Genomic DNA, 20,069 nt, shown 5'->3' with positions numbered 1-20,069 from the left:
TAACTAACACAATATTAAAGGAGGAAAACAAAGATGGAGGACTGACACTACCCAGCTTCAAGACTTACTATAAAGCTACAATAATATAGACAGAGTGATAATGGCAAAATAATAGACAAGTAGATCAATGGAACAGAACAGAGAGCCCAGAAATAGATCCAAATAAACATAGTTAACTGATCTCTGACCAAGGAGCAAAGGAAATGCAAAGGAGCAAATAAGCAAATGATACTGGAACAACGGGCTGTTTACATGCAAAAAATAATATTAATCTAAACACAGACCTTATACCCTTTACAAAAATTAAACCAAAATTGATCACAGAACTAATGTGAAACATAAACATAGGAGTATAGAATTCCTAGAAGATAATATAGGGGGAGGGGGAAAGTGGATGACTTTTGGTATGTTGATGACTTTTTAGACACAACACAAAAATGCAATCTTTGAAATAAATAATTCATAAACTGGCCTCATAAAAATTAAAAACGTCTGCTCTTCAAGAGTCAGTGTCAAGAGAATGACAAAACAGTCCCTAGACTGGGAGAAAATATTTGCAAAAGACACATATGATAAATGATTGCTATCCAAAATATACAAAGAACTTATAAAACTCCACAGTAAGAAAACATACAATCCAATTAAAAAATGGACCAACGACCTTGACAGACACCTCACCAAAGAAGACATATGGATGGCAACCAAAGCATATGAAAAGATGCTTTACATCATATGTCATCAAGGAAATACAAAATAAAACAACAACAAGATACCACTACATACCAACAGAATGGTCAAAGTTTGGGACATTAATAACACCAAAAGCTAGTGAGGATATGGAGTAACAGAAACTTTCATATGTTGTTAGTTGGAATGCAAATTGATATAGCCACTTTGGAAGACAGTTTGGCAGTTATTAAAAACTAGACATAGGCCCACCATATCATACAACAGTCTCACTCCTTGGTATTTACTCAAAGGAGCTGAAAACTTATATCCACACAAACACCTGTACATGGGAGTTTTTATGCTTTGTATAATTGCCAAACTTGAAAGTAACCAAGATGTCCTTCAGCATATGAACAGATAAACTGTGGTATATCCATAAAATGGAATATTATTCAGCACTAAAATGAAATGAACTATAAAACCATGAAAAGACATGGAGGAAATTTAAATGCATATTCTTAAGTGAAAGAAACCAATCTGAGAATGATAAATACTGTATGATTCTAATAATAGGACATTCTGGAAAAGGCAAAACTTTGGATACATCAAAAAGACCAGTGGTTTCCAGGAGTGTTAGAGGGGGAGAGATGAATTGGTGGAGTACAATGGATTTTTAGGGCAGTAAAAATACTCTGTATGGTAGAATAATAATAGATACAAGTCATTATACTTTTGTCAAAACCCTTAGAATGCATAACACCAAGAGTGAACCCTAAAGTAAACTATGGACTTTGGGTGATTATGATGTCAATGTAGGTTTATCCCTCGTAAAATTATACCATTCTGGAGAATGATCTTGATAATGGGGCAGCTATGTTGTGTGAGTGTGTGTGGAGTGGGGGCAGGGCATATATGGGAAACCTCTGTACCTTCCTCTCAACTTTGTTGAGATCCTTAAACTTCTCTAAAATATACATATATATATATATATATATATATATATATATATATATATATATATATATATATAGCAAATGAACTATAACTCAATTTAAAAATGTGGAAAGAGCTTAAGGAGACATTTTTCCATAGAAGTCATACTATTGGCCAACAGGTAAATGAAAAGATACTCAACATCACTATCAGAAAAATGCAAATCAAAAACCACTATGTGATATTACCTCACATCTGTTAAAATGGCCATTATCAAAACAAACAAATAAACAAAAACAGAAAATAACCAGTGTTAGCAAGGTTGTAGGTTAATTGGAACACTTGTGCACTATTGGTGGGCATGCAAAATAGTGCAACTGTTATGGAAAATAGTATGGAGATGCCTCAACAAATTAAAAATAGAGCTATGATCCAGCAATCCCAATTCTGGGTATTTATTCAATAGAATTGAAAACAAGATCTAGAAGAGATATTTGGACTCCTGTGTTCATTGCAGCATTATTCTCAATATTCAAATCATTAGTTTCAATTGTCTAGAGGTAGAAACAACCTAAGTGTCCATCAGTAAATAAAGGGATTAAGAAAATGTGGCATGTACATATAATGGAATATTATTTAGCCTTATATACATTATATGCTGCAAGATGGGTAAACTTTGAGGACATTATGTTAAGTGAAATAATCTTGTCACAGAAGGACACATACTGTTTGATTCCACTTTTATGAGGTTTCTTAAGTAAACTCAGAACCAGAGAATAGAATGGTGGTTACAGGGCTGGAGATAGGGAAGAATGAGGATTTTTTGTTCAGTGGGTCTAGAGTTTCTGTCATGCATATGAAAAAGTTCTAGATATCTGCTGTACAGCCATGGACATAGAGTTAACACTCTACATTAAAATTTTGTTAAGAGAATGGATTTCATGTTATGCATTTTTTTTACAAAAGAAAAAAAGAACCAGTTGCTAAAGAATTTGCCAAATATACTTGTAATAACTTGAATTCACATAAGATGCTGCTTAAAAACAAGAAATAGTAGAGTCTACTTATTTTGTGAATACAAGTATATATCTATTGTCATTTTAGTGAATTTTTACCGAAACAGAGTACATAAAGCATTTTTTTCCTTCTAATGACCCCCTTTTTTTTCTGGGTTATTTTCCTTTTTTTTTTTCTGAACTGCTAGTTAATTTCCCTGAACTATTGACACCATATTTGACATTTTTAAAAATTCTCAGTTAGCAATTGGAATCGTTTCAGCTGTATCTATGTGATGCCAAGCAATTAGTAGATTTAGTCAATTCATGAAAACAGTCCATCTGGTTACTTTGGTGAATAGGCCTTTACTCAACTCTCCTTTATGCCTTCTCTGAATTATCATTAATTCTGTAAGCATGAATTAAAAATACAACATTTTATGGAAATTCCTGAAAGAAATTTTACACCATTAGATGGGATGCATTCCCTCTGTTTGAGGTTCTTTGATCCCAATTAACTTTTAGAAACAAACCTTATTTGCAAAATAAGTTTTGGGACACAGGGGTCAAGGGCATCTTTTTATGGCTATGTGTCATTACTGTGTTACTTATGTTAACGCTGGTTTCTAAATTTGATTCTAAGTTTATTACCTGGTGATCTTTTATCACTTGAATACTTTTCATACTATGATTTTTCAAATTTCTATATGATGTGCAATCCCTCCGTATTTAGGATAAACTGTAGGTTCAATTAAAAATCTGTCTATTATGAAGGAAGCTGAAGAAAGACTCTTTGACAGTTTACCTGACATACAATGTAATCACACTTAATTCACATATATCACATACTCACTTCTACCTAATTGACCTTTTTAGAATAATTTTGTTCATTATCAATAAGAAAATTATTCATATCTAACTCCATGAATAGCATTCTCATTCCCAAACTTCTATGAGTTGAATTATTGACCATAATCCAGATTAGCTGTGTCAGTGCTCTAGTCTCAATGGTGACCCAAAGGCATATGAGTTGTTGCAAGTTTGGTCTGTGTAGGCAAAATACATAACTCAGAAAATGCTTCTTTTTTTGTGTGTAATTAAAGTTTATTGGGGTAACAATGGTTAATAAAGTCACATAGGTTTCAGGTGTATAATTCTATAATACATCATCTATATATCACATTGTGTGTTCACTATCCAGAGCCAGCTGTCCTTCCATCACCATATATTTGATCCAGTTTACCCTCATCTACCACCCCACTCCCCCCTAACCCTCTGGTAATCACTAAACTATTGTCTGTGTCTATGAGTTTTCGTTTGTTTAGAAGATGTGGTACATATACACAGTGGACTACTACTCTATCATAAGAAAAGATGAAATAGTGCCATTTGCAACAATATGGATGGATCTTGAGATTATTATGCTAAGTGAACTAAGTCAGACAGAAAAAGTCGAGAACCATATGATTTCACTGATATGCGGGATTTAAAACTGAAAACAACAAAAGAACAAGACAAACAAATAAAGAAGTGCTTCTTGAAAGCTTCTACTATGATACGTTCCAGAACCTGTGCAAGGCATAGAGAATAAAAATGTGAACACAACTCAATCACTCCCACTTATTCATTCAACAATGTTCAAGTACCTAGTAATTGCCAATACAGTGTATTGTTATTACATATACATATGTGTTTTAGATATATGAAGAATTATATTGCAGTTCATAAAATGTAAATGCATTTAAACACTTCACTGTAATCAAATTACAATATTTTAATTAACAGAGACTAAAAGTATAATTTCTGTTAACTATAACTTATTTTAAGTTTAACTGCTAATAAATGCCATTGACATTCTTTGCCTTATGGAAGGGCCTATGTACTTGAAATGTTTTGTAAGCCCTACATCATTTGCTTATCATTGACAAAGCATTTTCATAGGGCACTCACCACAACACTGACAGAAAGACAGTCTAGACTGTTTTGTGCTTCTATCCTAATTGAAGCATCAATGTGCAGTAGGAGGAATAAACAAGATAGTTTTAAGTTCAGGGACACTGGGTTATGGAATCGTTGGAGATTTATAAGAGGAGCAGTTATCAAATGTCACCAATGCATATGTCTTTAGAGTGTGTTGATCCTCATGTCTTCTCCATTATTCTTGAGGTTCTGCTTTCTTATTCTCCTCCTTTTTATCTTTTTTCCTCTGTGGCTTCATGAGCTTCATTAAACCCATATTACAATGTAAGGTGAATTAAAGTGCTCTAAAGTGCTATTTGTTCAGGATGGAGTCGAGAAGAAATAAAAATGAACTCTATGGCATAAGGGTAGTGTAAAGGCACCTAAATTCACTGAACTTATGTTTAACCTCTGAACAATATAAGCTGTGGGGTGATGTCAAACCCCAGAAGATTCTTTGCAGTATCAAAGAACTCATGAAAATGAGATGTAGAGATTGCTGAAGCTTTTTCTTTTTATTAAAAAAGTAACTTCCTATCTCAAATTTAATGCATCTATTTTTATAAAAGTGACAGAATTTTATTTTTAAAATATGAGTGAGGTAAAATAGGGGGAAATCAGCATACTGTAATAATTATAATTGATGTTTAGTGAGTATTTCTATTAAATGTCAGGCATTATTCTATCACTAGGATTTCTTCACTTAGCCCTTAAATAATTCTACGAGGTAAGTACTATCTTTATCCTGGTGTTACACATAGGGCTTAAGAGAGGTTTAAGTGACTAGCCAAGGTTATCCATTAGTAATAAGTCATTGACACTCACTCAGTTGTCAAATATTTATTGTTTACTGGGAGTCAGGCATGGAGATATGAACATGTTATTTCAATCAATTTTCACATTAATTCCATGGAGTAGAAATTAGTGCCCACATTGGTTTTAGACCATTGAAATAGATTGACCAAAGTCACAGAACTGTTCCATATTGGAATCTGAATTGGAATCCAGTTCTGTCCAAGACTAGTTTTTCTTGAATGTGTGTGTGTGTACACGCGCACACACACGCATGTGCGCACACACCCACAAATCTGTTCTCATTTTCTGTAACATGAAAAGCATTAATGTTATAAGATGTGTTTGCATGGGGAATTTAGTACTGTCTAAAAATCTATCAAGTGCAATATACCTAGCCAGTCACACAGAACTAAATATTTGGCTATTGACTGTTCCTGAGTGTTCCTATAATTGTTTAATATATGAAAACCGTATTATTCTGAAGACAGATATTGCATCACATGCCTCTCTAGTTTCCCCGTGGTACATAGTACTTAATTCAAAATAGATGCTCCAGGTTACACTTGGTGGAGAAAATAGAGGGAATTAAAAACAAAAGAGTCAATTTCTATTGTGAATAAGGAAAGAAGGAAAAGGAAAGATAAATGGAATTAAACTAAAAATGAAATTGAGATTTAGAAGTGTAGATAAATCTATATAATGAAGATGTCAATATTCTGGGACAGAGAGTTCAGAGAAGATATATAAAGATGGGCACAACAATTGTTTTTTAGCCAAATAACTAGTAACTTGACAGTTGAAAGGCAGGAGATTATTTAGGCACTGGTTAGTGTCTGAAAGATGATTCAGGAGGTTTTTGTTTGGGCCTATGGCATTGTGGTGAAAATAGACAGTGAGGGAAGAGTCAGTTAAGACTCAGAACAAATACAGAAGTCATGGTTGAAGTAGTAAGAGGATTACTAGGACAGTGATGAATAACAGAATCACAGCAGAAAGAGCATGTGAAGTTACATCATAACATGAATAATGAATGGTAGGACCAGGGAAAAATAAGTCAAGCAGAATGGGGGTGGAAAAGAGGTTTGAAATTTGTATGTAAAAGTTCAAAGAAGGAAGTTAAAGCCTGGAGAACAAAGAATTTTTACTTCCAATTTGGATAAAAAAGAGAGTTTAGTAGCAAAAATCAAAATGTAAAAGTTCAATATGTGATTTGTAGGTGTTGGCCGTCCTGAGCATGTGAATTCAGTTTTTGATGCTGCTTCATAGCATCTTTATCTTGGAATATAGATTGAAATGTAAGACTTTTGCATCTTACAGTTTGTTGAGAAGTCATGACCATAATATTCATTACATTCATTCTTCCTCATTGGAACCTCAATGATTTCTTCAGTGAACTAGTTATAATGTTGATAGACCTAATAAGTGAACCCAAAATTTTTCCAAAAACATGTCCCAATCTTGGGCACCAAACAGCATCTGAGAGCTGATTCCCATTCCAGTGTTCTGCTAAGCTCTCATTCAACTTGCTGTATCGAGTGAAAACAATTTTCTAAGACAATAAGTTTACTGTACTCTTAAACCTTACTAGATTAAACAATGTTTTCTCTTTTTTTCTAAAATGACTTTATATAACAACATATCAACTGAAACTTTTCCAAGCTTTCTCCATTCTATTTTAAATTCTAGAGATAATAAACTACTAAGATTTGACCAATGACCATAAACTTAATAAAAAAAATTTTATGGGTGGTATTTGCAGTAATATCTCTAATAATACTATAGTAATAACAACAATAGCAACAAAAAAGAGCTTGAGATGGCAGGATCCTTAGAGCCACATTACTCAAAGTATAGTTCATAGGCCAGGAGCAGAAACCCCCTAATAAAGAAACTTTGAGAATTTCTTCAAAATGTATAATATGAATTAAAGAAAAAATGAATTTATGCATGAATTTAAATAAAATTCATTTAAATGAATGAAAGTGAATTTTTAAATGTGTAATATGAATTAACAAAAAGGTGAACTCGAGAAATTACATTATTTTTCTGGAATATATATCCCAGGATGTAGAGGGTGGAAATATTGAAGGAATTAAATCAGAACACTTTTCACCATCACCTAGCATAGTGATGCATAGCATAATAGCATATATTAGTTACCATATAAATTTTCACTTAATATGAAAGGATACATGAATACTTGGAAACAAATTTTAAAAACCCAAACCATAGTATACTGTTTTGTATTTTGCACAAAATGAACGATCATATGTTAAAACATGTGTTAGTCATTTTTTGCAAACTGAAATGTTATCTTTAATAAATATGTATTGAAACTATGAATTAATGAATAGGAATTCAGGTCATCTGAGCGTCATTACCCAAGGAAATACTTCCTTTCTAATTCATTTCTAGCCAACAAGACCAAGGCCCATCCACATATTAGCCCCTGTGATTTCCCGACTTCAGGACCAACTACACATCCTTGACCCAAACTTCAGCATGTATGCCTGGGATAACAGAGAATTTGCTTCACCTCTGTAGAAAATCCTTTATTGACGTCTGTGATTCAGTGATTAATATTAGGTAATTTAACATTTTCTATGATTAGTGCAGGCAATTGCTACTTCCCATAACTCCTATGCCCTTAGGCTCTTTCCTATGCCATTTCCAGACTGGAAATTCAGAGATGTGGTATGAGTAAGCACCAAGAAAAATACACTGTTTTGTTTTTTTCTGTTCTTTTTTTTTTTTTTTTTTTCCTGAAGAACATGATCCAGTCAATAGTCTACTTCTATTGGTTATCTACACACATTTCAGTACTTAAGCAAAAATGCATACAATTTGTAAATAGCAATTCCTTATTATTTTAATAATAGACACAGACTTGGATGTTCTATTAAGGGTACTTTTTAATCTTTGACCAGCAAAAAGTCAATATTCATTATTTTTTAATGTCACTGGGGAAAAAATAGACACATGTGGAAAGAATACTCTCTTTTGAGAAGAAAAACAAGAATAAAATATTCATATAAAATTATACAGTGGATCATTCTCTTTGTTTTAATAAAACAAAGGAACACCCACTTTAACAATTGAAAGTGTCAGGGTTGTTGATTTCTAATTTAAACTATGGTACTTGCAATTTTTTTTAAGGAAAGGAAGCAAGGATTTGTAAAAACAAGTGTCTACTTTGGGTCTTTTTAAATTAGAAATGTATGACTCTAATATGGCAGGTTCATTTATTATAAAGTGTTATTTGACCAAAAAATATGAAAGGAAAAGAAGAAAAAGCAATGAACTCAGACATTAACGGAAAAAGATTGTCAAATCTTGCAAAATTATGAGGTGGTAAAATGACAAGCTAAAGACAAGCCAACATGGGCTATTTTGACATGTCTTCTCTTTAATAAATGCCTATCGTCCTAGGCAAGTATCTTTAATCATACATTTTGTTTCTGTTTCTCTAAATTTAAGTACACCATAGCAAATTTCTTGGTGTACATTCCTTAAGCACATCGAATTTAAGATAACCAAAATGAAACTCACAATCTCCTCACCTCCACCCTGCTCCTCCTACTGTGATTAATTTCTCCATCTCTGTTAATTGACCACCATCTTCCACAGAACAGATGTGTCCTAACCCATTTTTCTAAACACAATTTTGTATAACAAATTATTTCCTTTTTTTTTAATTTCCAAGAGCTAGTCTAACAGAAACATTTGGCTTCAGCATATAATTAAAAACTTAACAATACTAATAGTGGCTTCAGAAGCATCCTCTCTTTGTCAATGTGCAACTATTTACATTCATTTGCATGTAATTCACTTTCATGCCCATTCACTGGAGTATGAATATTACTTAGTCAAATGGGCAATTAATTAATACAATCTTTATATATTCACTTATTAAAATGCACCACACAATTCCTATTTTCTTGGGAGTTCTCACTGAATCCATGGGATGTGAATTTTGAGCAGCTGTGGCTGTTTATGCCATTGTTCTTGTTCTCCTGAAGATCCAAGTGGACATTCATTTTTTTTGTTTGTTTGTTTTCTCTCCTTGCATCAAGTTGAAATTTAAAAATCTCACTTTCTTTGGCATGCTATCTAAAAGGATTTATTTTACCTTACTCAGTGTGAGTCCTAAAACTATGAACTTTTTTTATCACTGATTTCAAGTCAAGTTTTAACTATCGAATAAAGATCAGTATCTTAAGTGAAATTTTAAGATAGCCAGTGCTAGAAGTCTTTGTTTTTAGATGACAGAGATAACTTGTGGATAATTTTATTAAGTTTCACCCTGTGGAAAAACACAAATTTTAAATGGAAATCTATGGTGCATTCATCTTGTAAGCTCTGTACCAGGTACTTTTATGAGAAGATAGGTACAGGTATCTCAATCTTACATATGTCAAAACTGAAGCACAGAGATGGTAAGTAACTTGCCCAAGGTTAAAGGATATTGAAGCTGGAATTGCAATTAGGTTTTTAAACTCCAAAATGTGTGATCTTTACCGCTATAGAATCTATTAATGTTTGAAGAGAATAATCACACACACAAAAAAGTTAGCAACATCATTGGAACAAGTTCTTAAATTTAAGACCTCGTAAATTAGTATTTTGAACATTTCCTGAACACTATGATAAAGTTGGAACACGTAACTTAATTTGCCTCTTTTTCTGCTACTGTTATTGAAACCCCATAAAACATTTTGATGATGTTTATTATTATTCTACACAGTCAAATATAATTAATATTTAATCACATATTTATCATTTCTATTCTACATTTTCGTATTTCCAACTGAGATCATTTTCTTTTTGTTTAATTCCCCTTAGTTTTTCCTTTGGTTTGCAGATGTTGTTGACAAATTCTATCAGCTTTTGTTTGTCTGAAAACATCTTTATTTCACTTTCATTTATCAAGCATATTTTCATTGAATATACAATTGTAGATTGTTATTACTTTCTTTCATTGTGTTCAAGATGACATTTTATTGTCCTTTAACTTCCCGTTTTTAAAAAAAGAGCTGTCAATTCCATTATGATGCTTTGAAGGTGATGTATTTTTTTCTCTGAATTAAGATTTTTTTTCTTTGTCACTGATTTTCAACAGTTTTACTATAATGTAACTGTTTGTCTTATATTTACCATACCGTGTTTTTCTGAAAATAAAACCTAGCCAGACAATCAGCTCTAATGTGTCTATTGGAGCAAAAATTAATATAACATCCGGTATTACATCACGTTACGTTACATTACGTTGTTATGTTATGTTATGTTATGTTATGTTATGTTATGTTATGTTATGTTATGTTATGTTATGTTATGTTATGTTATGTTATGTTATATTAAAGACCCGGTCTTATATGATAGTAAAATAAGACAGAGTCTTATATTAATTTTTTCTTCAAAAGACGCATTAGAGCTGATTGTCCGGCTAGATCTTATTTTCGGAGAAACACGGTAGTTGATAGTTATAGCAGTTCTGAAATCTGTGGATAGGTGCCTTTAATTAGTTTTTTAAAAATTATTGGATAATATCTCTTCTTGGTTAATATCTTTTAAAATATTATTTCTGCCTCGTTCTATTTCTCTTCTCACACATTGAGAATTTAATTACATGTATTTTTGAATTTTCAACATGTATTACTCATATTCGGTCCTGCATTTTCAATCTTTTTTCTCTCTTTTTTAGTTTGAATATTTTTCTATTAGCTTGGATAGTTTTACTAGATGGGTTTGTCTACCTACTGTTAAATCTGTCTGTTGCATTTCCAGTTAACATATGTAAAATACAGCATAGGGAATACAGTCTATAATGTTGTAATAATTATGTATGGTGTCAGATGGGTACTAGATATATTGTGGTGATTACTCTGTATTGTAATGTAATGTAAATAACTGTCTAATGTCTATCTTGTATATCTGAAACTAATAAAATATTGTATATCAACTATAATTAAAAATAAATTTAAAAAATATCAAATATAAAGGGAACGTTTGATAAATTAAACAACCCTAAAATTACAATACATCAAAGGGTATGAAAATACAAGCCACAGTGTGAGAAGATATTTCCAATGTATTTACTTGAGAAAGGTCAATTTGCATAATTATCTCTTATAGTTAATGGTCTTTGTTGTTGCTGCTGTTGTCACTGTTGTTGCCTTTAATATACTTTTTATTGAAGTATCATATGTACAAAAGTATATAAGCCATACATAGATCACTAGAAAAAGTGTGCAGATGCTTATAACTAGACCAAGAAGTGTAATATTACCAGAATACCAGAAATTCTCTTCACATTTTTCTCCCCACCAACATGCACCCTGCAACCAAAATGAAAACCATATCCTGATTTGTAATACAATAGACTAATTTTTACCCATTTTTAACTTTATCTAAAGGGAATCAAAATGCATATGTTATTGTGTGTCTTTCACTCAACATTATGTTTGTAAGATCATTCATGTTGTGTGTGTTGCTATAGTTCTATAATTTGCCTTGCTGTATATATTTTAATGTATGATTAGATTGCCACTTATTATTGATGGATATTTTAAGCTCTGCAATTTTCCTTTGAATATTTTCCAATTCTTTATTAATATTTTACATAATATCATATAAGTACTTGAACTTATTAGTCTACTTATTTAAATGTTTCAGAAAGCTTATTTTTCTTTTTTATGTAAAGACTTTTCATCATGTGGTGTTGCCATCTTGTATGCCTGATGATTTTTTATTGAATGACATTTTGCATGAAAACTTCTAGAAATTATGTGATACTCTATATGGTTATGTTCTCCCTCAAAGTATTTTCCTTTGCTTTGACAGACAGTATTGGGAAAGAAAACCTCATTCTAGTCAGTAAATGAAGGCATTTGAAGCTGGGCTTCACTCTTAGGAGAGCTTGTCTCTTTCAAGTTTATCCTTGCTAGAGTTTGTCCTTGGGGGTTGCAGCTGAAAGCCGGTTGTTTACTTAGTTGACAGACCTTGAGCTCCAATTGTTTCCATCTGTTCAATAAAACCACTCAGGTTCCTGCTAATTAGTATCTCTATTCTGATGAATCCCCAATATTTACCTGTAACTGAATTATGTCTCCTGAAAAATAGACCCATAAATCCCCAAATGCCAAACTGATATTGATAGTAGGGTCACTCACAAGTATTACAAACTCATGTATACAACATAGAATCCCTCATCTTCTACCCTACTTCCAGATGAAGCCACCTCAGTCTCCTTTATACAATAGGTCAGTGAGCAACGTGATCTTCCACTCAAATCCCAAGCAATATACCTGGTAACTACTCTCATTCTTCCCATTCCCTCACCCTTATATCTAATCCCTCACCAAGACCTCATGTTTCATCTTCATTATTATTTCTAGAAACCATTCATTTTTTTTTCCTTTCTTTTGTTACCACCTTATTTCATGGAATTATAAAACACTACCAGAATTGGTCTCCATGCTTGCAGTTTAAAAGTATATATAATATTCACATTCCCCCAAGTCATCTTTGAAAAATAAAAATATGATTTTGTCACTCCATTGCTTAAAATCCTTCACAGACTCTTCATAATCTGTCGGAAAGTGTCCAAATGGTTTAACGTGGAATATATACTCGTATGTGTAGTATATATATTTCATGATCCATGAGTTGAGTGTGAAGTAAAGATAAACCATCTAGAAGATGAAAAAATATATAGATGGAAATTTTGGTATGGCAAGCAAGAGATAACCCTGAAATAGAGTTATTATTTTGGAAATTAGTCTCCTAGAGTTGAGAGTTGAAGTTGTGAGAGTAAATTATAAAGAAAAAGTATGGAAGAAAAAGACAAGAGGATTGAAGATATGTATGGATGAAAGAGGATTAGCATTTTTGCAAAGCAGAACAAAAAATAATTTCATTGCAAGCAGTAAAATAAACAGAAGTCAAATGTCATGGGAAGGATAGGTTGCTTGTGTTTGTGTGTATTAATCAGTGAAAAATGGACAATGGTGAAGACTGACCATATATCTCTGAAGAGTTCTGAGGAGAGGGTGGACGTCCAGATGCAATTCTGAGAGGCAGCACTGGAGACACGCACCTGTAGTGACTTACCTGTGAAGAGTGAAAAGACATGGGTAACCAGGAAGTTCATATTTCACTATTGAACAAAGTCCATTGAAGTGAAATTACAGCTACTGAATGTAGCCACTCAGAAGTGCAGATGCTAAGATCATGGAGCCTCGCCTTATTCACAGGCCAGTCTTAAATGCCTAGGAATACCTATTATAATAACAGCGCTGTTTTGGTCTCTGGCAGCTCCTTCCTATAGAGAGCTTGGTGCCTAGGAGGTTGAGCACCTCCCTGCGAGGACTCATGCCACTCACAGAGAGGTGAAAAGTCAAACCTGGTTTCTGGCTTTCCTCCCTGTATTTTTCCTCTCTGAAGAATATTTTTGGACTTGATTCTTATAAATGATTATCTCCTTTGTGTTTCTGTTTTATAACATTCTTCTATGCAGTTTCTCCCTGCCCATTTGTGTCTGGGAAGATACTGCTTTGCTAAATCCCTTCGCAGATGAATTGTTAATTGTGGTGTCTTAATTATTCGCCACACTTGCTCGCTGATATCAACACCCCAGTGACATCATTTAGTCTCTCTGAGAAGTTCTGCTTATATTAACATAATGTGCAGGTGCCAATGAAAACATATTTGTCAAATTATAGGCTTTTATATTTTCCTGGGAAGCCAAAAACTGAAACGTTTTTGACATACGTATTGCTGTATGTGCATATATACTAGTAACTTTTGTAAAAGTTTGCTTTCTGTTAATCTTAGGTAACCTTTTGTGTGGCACAATTCACACTACAGATGTGGTTCTTGGCAGTGTCCCATCTGGCAGACTTATGTTAAAAAAAAAAAAAAAAAAACCCCAAGAAGTGGCACATTTGCCTGCTGTTGTTCTGCGTACAGTCAGAAATTTATAGACAACCTTGACAAGGTGTGGAGGTGGAGAATAGGCTTGAGCACAGCATATTGGCGTCTTGGCCCAGAAAGAGAAGGAGGCAAAACTGACAGTGGAAAAGAGGGCCAATGCTACAGGGATGGGTGCAAAAGAGGTAAGAAAAAGGAAAAAAAAAATCTTAGGATTTCATGGGAAGTTTTTAGTACCCTTTTATGACTACTAGTCAACTTTCCTGCTTCTAAAATCTACATTGCGTAATGATTCTGGATGACTCCATTTCTACCTGTTTTCCTTACAGGAGTTAAATTTAAGCTATAAGCTATTTTCCATGTGTATTCAGTTGCTTTATTTGTTGTTGTTTTGCATTGAGAAAAATTGTTTTATTTCACCTTAATTCATTCCTTTGTATTTAACTGAGATATTAGCCATTTCATCCTTTGAAAAAGAAACTTTTTGGTTTAGGAAATCCCACTTGAAACAAATATATTCATTTCTACATTATAGTGATTACAAGTAATTTAAAGTTTAGAACTCATCCTTGAAGTGACAGGACAAGCAGTTTCAAAGGCTTTCACTGACACTTTGTGGCAAAGGGTGGAACTACAGTATTTTTCTAAAGTTGTTTCCCGACATGTTTATTATTTTACACGTGTAATATGATAAATAACAGTCAAGGAAATATATTACATAACTGTATACATATATTTGCAAATTAAGTTTTAAAAAAAAACCAGAAAACTGGACAATCTTTCATTAATATATCTAAATTATAATAGCACAACCTACTAGAAACTATATTTTGATTTTATAAATAATGAAAACTGTATATAAAAATTATGTGATTACTGTCTTTAATACTGCCATTAATGTTGTGGAACTACAGTATTTTTAAATAACTGTGTTTTCTTGTACTACTTCAGCTGTTTGTGAATTTTAAAAAATTGTAAAATGAGTAGTTATGATTGCTCTCAGGCATTTTCATTCTGTGTTTAAGTTATTGAGGGACATCGTTATAGTTCAAATTTCATTTTCCATTTTATATCCCCCTCTGTAATTGAAACTGATTTTAAATGCGATAAAATATATATAACTTAAAAATCACCATTTTAATTATTTTTAAGTGTACATTGACGTTGTTGGGCAACCATCAGCATTTTACATCTCCATAACATTTTTCGGCTTGTAAAACTGCAACTCTGATCCCCTTAGAAAATGATACTCCATTTTCCCCTCCTTTCAGCCCCTGGCAACCACCATTCTTCTTTTCATCTTAATGAATTTGACTAAATTCTTGGTATAAGTGGAACCATACAATTACTGTCCTTTTGCATCTGGCTTATTTCCCTTAGCGTAACATCCATACCATGTTGTAATGTTACAAAAAATTAAATAAATTTGAAAATGCTTAAAATAAAATTGATATATTTAGTACAAATGCTTTCAAGATGCTCAGTAATACACCATGTACAATGCATAATCATAAAAGCAATTATTAGTTGATATTTCAAGACCTACGTGTGTGTTTAATAAGCGATACAATCTCACCTATGCAATTTCATGTTTTTAATAAAGTCATATCACTAACAGATTAATACTTTATTACCTTATATAGTCTTAGTTTAAATTTTCCAAGCACAAGTATTGATTTGAGAGAGAAAGTAGTTTTTCCATATGTGGGTTTGATAGATATAAAGCAAAAATCAGTTTATTGAAAGTGCAGAATAAAGTGACAAAGGTGTTTTCAAACTTATATTTTATTTTCCCATTTGAAAGTCAGTTTCACCTTTGGCCCATACAATAACAGGAAAATAAGTAAGGTTGTTCCTGAAGACTCTATCTATATATTATTTTAAAAATCCCTCTTTGCATCACAACCTGCAGATGTTTCCATATATCTTGAGCCACTTTTACATGTCAGTCCTACAGAGAAAAGACAGGAAATATGTATCATTAGATTTTTATAGACGAGAAAGTCAATGAAATGAGGGGTGAGAGAGAAAGGAATAAACAGACTTTTAGCTTCTTGGCACTTCTGAATCTCAGAAATCTCTATGTCAATAAAATCTTCTAAGAGCTGGAGTTTCACTGACTGTATTCCTACTTTCTGATATCAACTATTGATCACCTAATCCTCCCTTGTCCTTGGTTAATGAAGGCAGACTTTCAAGTACAAACTCACTGCAAATGAACTTTAATATTGGTGTATCATGATCATTCAAAGAACTGATTTCAAAAGTAGTATCAAATTCATGTCTTGGGACCTATCAAAGCTTATCAGAAAGTAGTATGTGGAGAATTGTGAACAAAGAGATTTATTGACAAGTAACAAAGTTCTCTCTCTCTTTTTAAAGAAGCTCATGGGTAAATGTACCATACCAATGGCAGCAACATACTATAATTTATGAACAAATCAATGCCATGAATATTTATTTATTGCAAAGTATGTTCTAGGCCATGTTTGTGTTGGGAGAAAAGCTATACTAAACAAGAAGTGCAAAAAAAAGAGAAAGGCCAGGTCAACATGATATAAAAAAATAATAATAATAATTTTAAAAAGTCTTTGTACCAGTAGGGAAATAAGAAAATATATATAGAAATACCCGTAGTAATCTATAATAATTCTAGAATGTGATTCGTGACCAGGAATGGTACACCATCTGATAGGCTTTTAAAGAAGAATGAGGTCATGTGGTATTAGGCTAATTAAGAGAGAGTTTGTGAAATAAACTTTTTTTCTATGTTTGATTGGTTTTGGATGTTTTTAGGTAGAATTTAGTTACTTGAAAAAATGGGTTGATGTGAAGTTTGGTCATTTCCTAACAAAGCTATGGCATTTACAATGGCCTGGCCATAGAATACGTTTGCTATAAAGTGAGATATCAAACTTATCTTGTAGCTTTGAGATTTTATGGGCAGCATTGCAGAATGTAGAGGGAAAGAAAGTTCAACTAGAATTTAATGGTAGAATGGCCATCTGAGGATTTTTTACCTAAAGAAGAAAATGAGAGCTCCTGTTGAAATGAAGGAGGTACTGTAACTGGAGAGAATGATATCAAAAGATAAAGTGGATAGGAGTAAAGGTAGACAGGGGGAAGGTGAACTATTAGGAGGTTATTGCAGTACTCTAGCTAATAATTACCATAATCTGAACAGATATTTGCTATAGGTATAGAAATAAAATTACAGAGGAAGGAGATTTCAAACATAGGTACTGGGGAGAAAAAGAAAGGATATTATACTTCAGAGAAATATGAAGGCCGAGCTGAGAATTTAGGAAAAGATGGTAAATTTAACTTTGCACAAATGTAATGTGCTTTCAAGAGAAGGTGGTGTTCGCCTTATACCTTTAATATTTTGAATGGGTTAATGAATGAACAAATGGATATTTGTTCAACACAAATTTAGGAAATATGTGCATGGCCCCTGAAAGATGTTTGTGCAATTCTTGATAGCTCATGCAGAGATAGCTACTGTTAATCTGAAGCGTTTTCACAGTAAAAAGACTAGGGCCAATCCTAGTCTTTGAGAGGGCCAATCCTGCTATTATATAGAAAGGGTCTGGTGGTATTTAGCCCAGAGAAGCAAAGTCTTGGGAAATAGGCCTGGCCATAGTCTTTAATATTTGAATGTACATAATGTGAAGACCATACTTAAGATATTTTAAAATGGCACAGTGGTATTATCTAACATGAAGTCCAAATTCAAATTTCTTCAATTGTCCAAATAATGTTCTTTATAGATTTTGTTTTGTCATTTTCTCCCCAAGATTCAAAAGTAAAGAAACATCTACACAACAGAACAAATTTCTAGTAACTGTTTTCATATATAACCCAAAAAAGTATTACCTGGCTGTTAAGAAAGCTAACAAGATCTCGGGCTGTCTTAATAGAGTGATATTGACCAAAGCAATCATCCTGTTGCTTGCTGCTTTGGTTAGATCACACCTGTAAATGTGTTTGCCGTTATAGTAACTCATTTCAAGCCATTACTGATAATCTTGTGTGTTGAGAATAAAGGGACCAGGGTGATGTGGGATGCAAAACCCTGCAGTTGAACATGAGGCTTCAAGAGATATTTAGCCTGAGTAATCAAAGGCTTGGGGAACAGTCATAGCTGTGGCCTTTAAATATTTGAATGACTACCGTTATGTATTGAATTGTGTTTCTGCAAAAAGATATGATGAAGTTCTAACCCTCAGTACCTCAGAATGTTGACCTTATTTGTAAGTTAGGCCATGCAAGTATAATTAGTCAAGATGAAGTTGCACTGGAGTAGAGTGAACCTCTAATCCAATAGGAGTAGTACCTTCCTAAGAAGATGGCTATGTGAAGATAAAAACATAGAACATCATGTGATGATGAAGGCAGAGATTGGCATTATGCAACTGCAAGCCAAAGAATACCAAATATTTCTGGCAAACCACCAGAAGTTAGGAAGAGTCATAGAAGGATTTCTCTACAGTTTACAGAGGCAGGGCACCACTCATGGTTGAGGAGTTGGGGCCATCACCTGGCTTGGCCAGAAGAACAGAGCACCAAGCCACAGACAATTATTCTTAAGCTTTAAAACCTAGTAGGATTTGCCCTGCAGACTTACAAACTTGCAAACTTGCTTTAGACCAGTGATCCCTTTTTCCTTCCAATTTCCCACTTTTACAATGGGAACATATACCATAGGCTTATCCCACTATTGTATTTTGGAGATAGTTAACTTGTATTCTAGGTATCACTGGTCCATAAATGAAGAGGAATTTTGCCCTGGGAAGGATCCTACCCCAAATCTCACCTATTCTTGATTTAGATGATGTTTAGATGAAACTTTGGGTTTAGAGTTAATGCTGGAATGGGTTAAGAATTTGGGGACTGTTGAAATGGAGTGAATGTATTTTGCATATGGGAAAACATGAATTTTTAGGGACCAGAAGGCAGACTGTTATGGGTTGAATTGTGTCCCTCCCCAAAAAAGATGTTGAAGTGTGCCAACCCGTACCTCAGAAGTGACTTCATTTGGAAATAGGATCATTGTACATATAATTAGTTAAGAAGAAGTCATATTAGAGTAGAGTGGGTGCCTAATCCAATAGGACTGGTGTCCTTAAAAGAAGACAGCCACGTGAAGACAGAGACACAGAAGGACACCATATGATGATGAAGGCAGATTGATTGGCGTATTGCAGCTGCACGCCAAGGAATGCCAAAGATTGCCAGCAAACAACCAGAGGCAGGGAAGAGTCAAGGAACAATTTCTCTACAGGTTTCAGAGGGAGCATGGACCTACTGACTCCTTGATTTTAGATTTCTAGTCTCCAGAGCTGTGAGGCAATCAATGTATGTTGTTTTAAGACACCCATTTTGTTGTACTCTCTTACAGCATCTCTAGGAAACGAATACAGGTACAATGTAGAGAAATAGGTAAGGCTTATTTCTTTGCTTCCTGGGAAGAATTAAAAACCCCTGAGCAGAAATGAAAGGGAAGCAGGTATCAACTCAACATGAACAAAAACTTGCTAGTACTTAAAGCCACCACAAAATGAACTCAGGGATTTTAGCAAGTCATGAATTCCCTACTGTTGAAATTGTTCAAGTGGATGGATGGGGATTTTACAGAGGTGCTTTATATATCAAAGGGTAAGTTAGACTGAATGATCTCCTTTTCCAAAATTCTATGAACGTGTTAAGGTCCTGTCAAACAGGCATTCATTTTCACCTCTGCTTCAATAAAGGGCACAATATAATTGCATAGCATGCTGGATAAGATTT

At 33.4% G+C, this 20,069-nt stretch overlaps 1 protein-coding gene across 1 annotated transcript in view; it reads left to right on the top strand.

Annotated features, from left to right (window-relative positions):
* Positions 1-20,069, top strand: part of HCRTR2 (hypocretin receptor 2) — a 97,249-nt gene that overhangs the window by 38,293 nt on the left and 38,887 nt on the right. The gene's annotated exons all lie outside the window — the stretch shown is intronic.

The sequence above is a fragment of the Rhinolophus sinicus genome, chromosome 2, assembly GCF_057876585.1.
Source record: "Rhinolophus sinicus isolate RSI-liver-muscle chromosome 2, RSI-T2T, whole genome shotgun sequence".
NCBI classification, from domain to species: Eukaryota; Metazoa; Chordata; class Mammalia; order Chiroptera; family Rhinolophidae; genus Rhinolophus; species Rhinolophus sinicus.
This window is presented reverse-complemented; position numbering and strand designations above follow the sequence as displayed.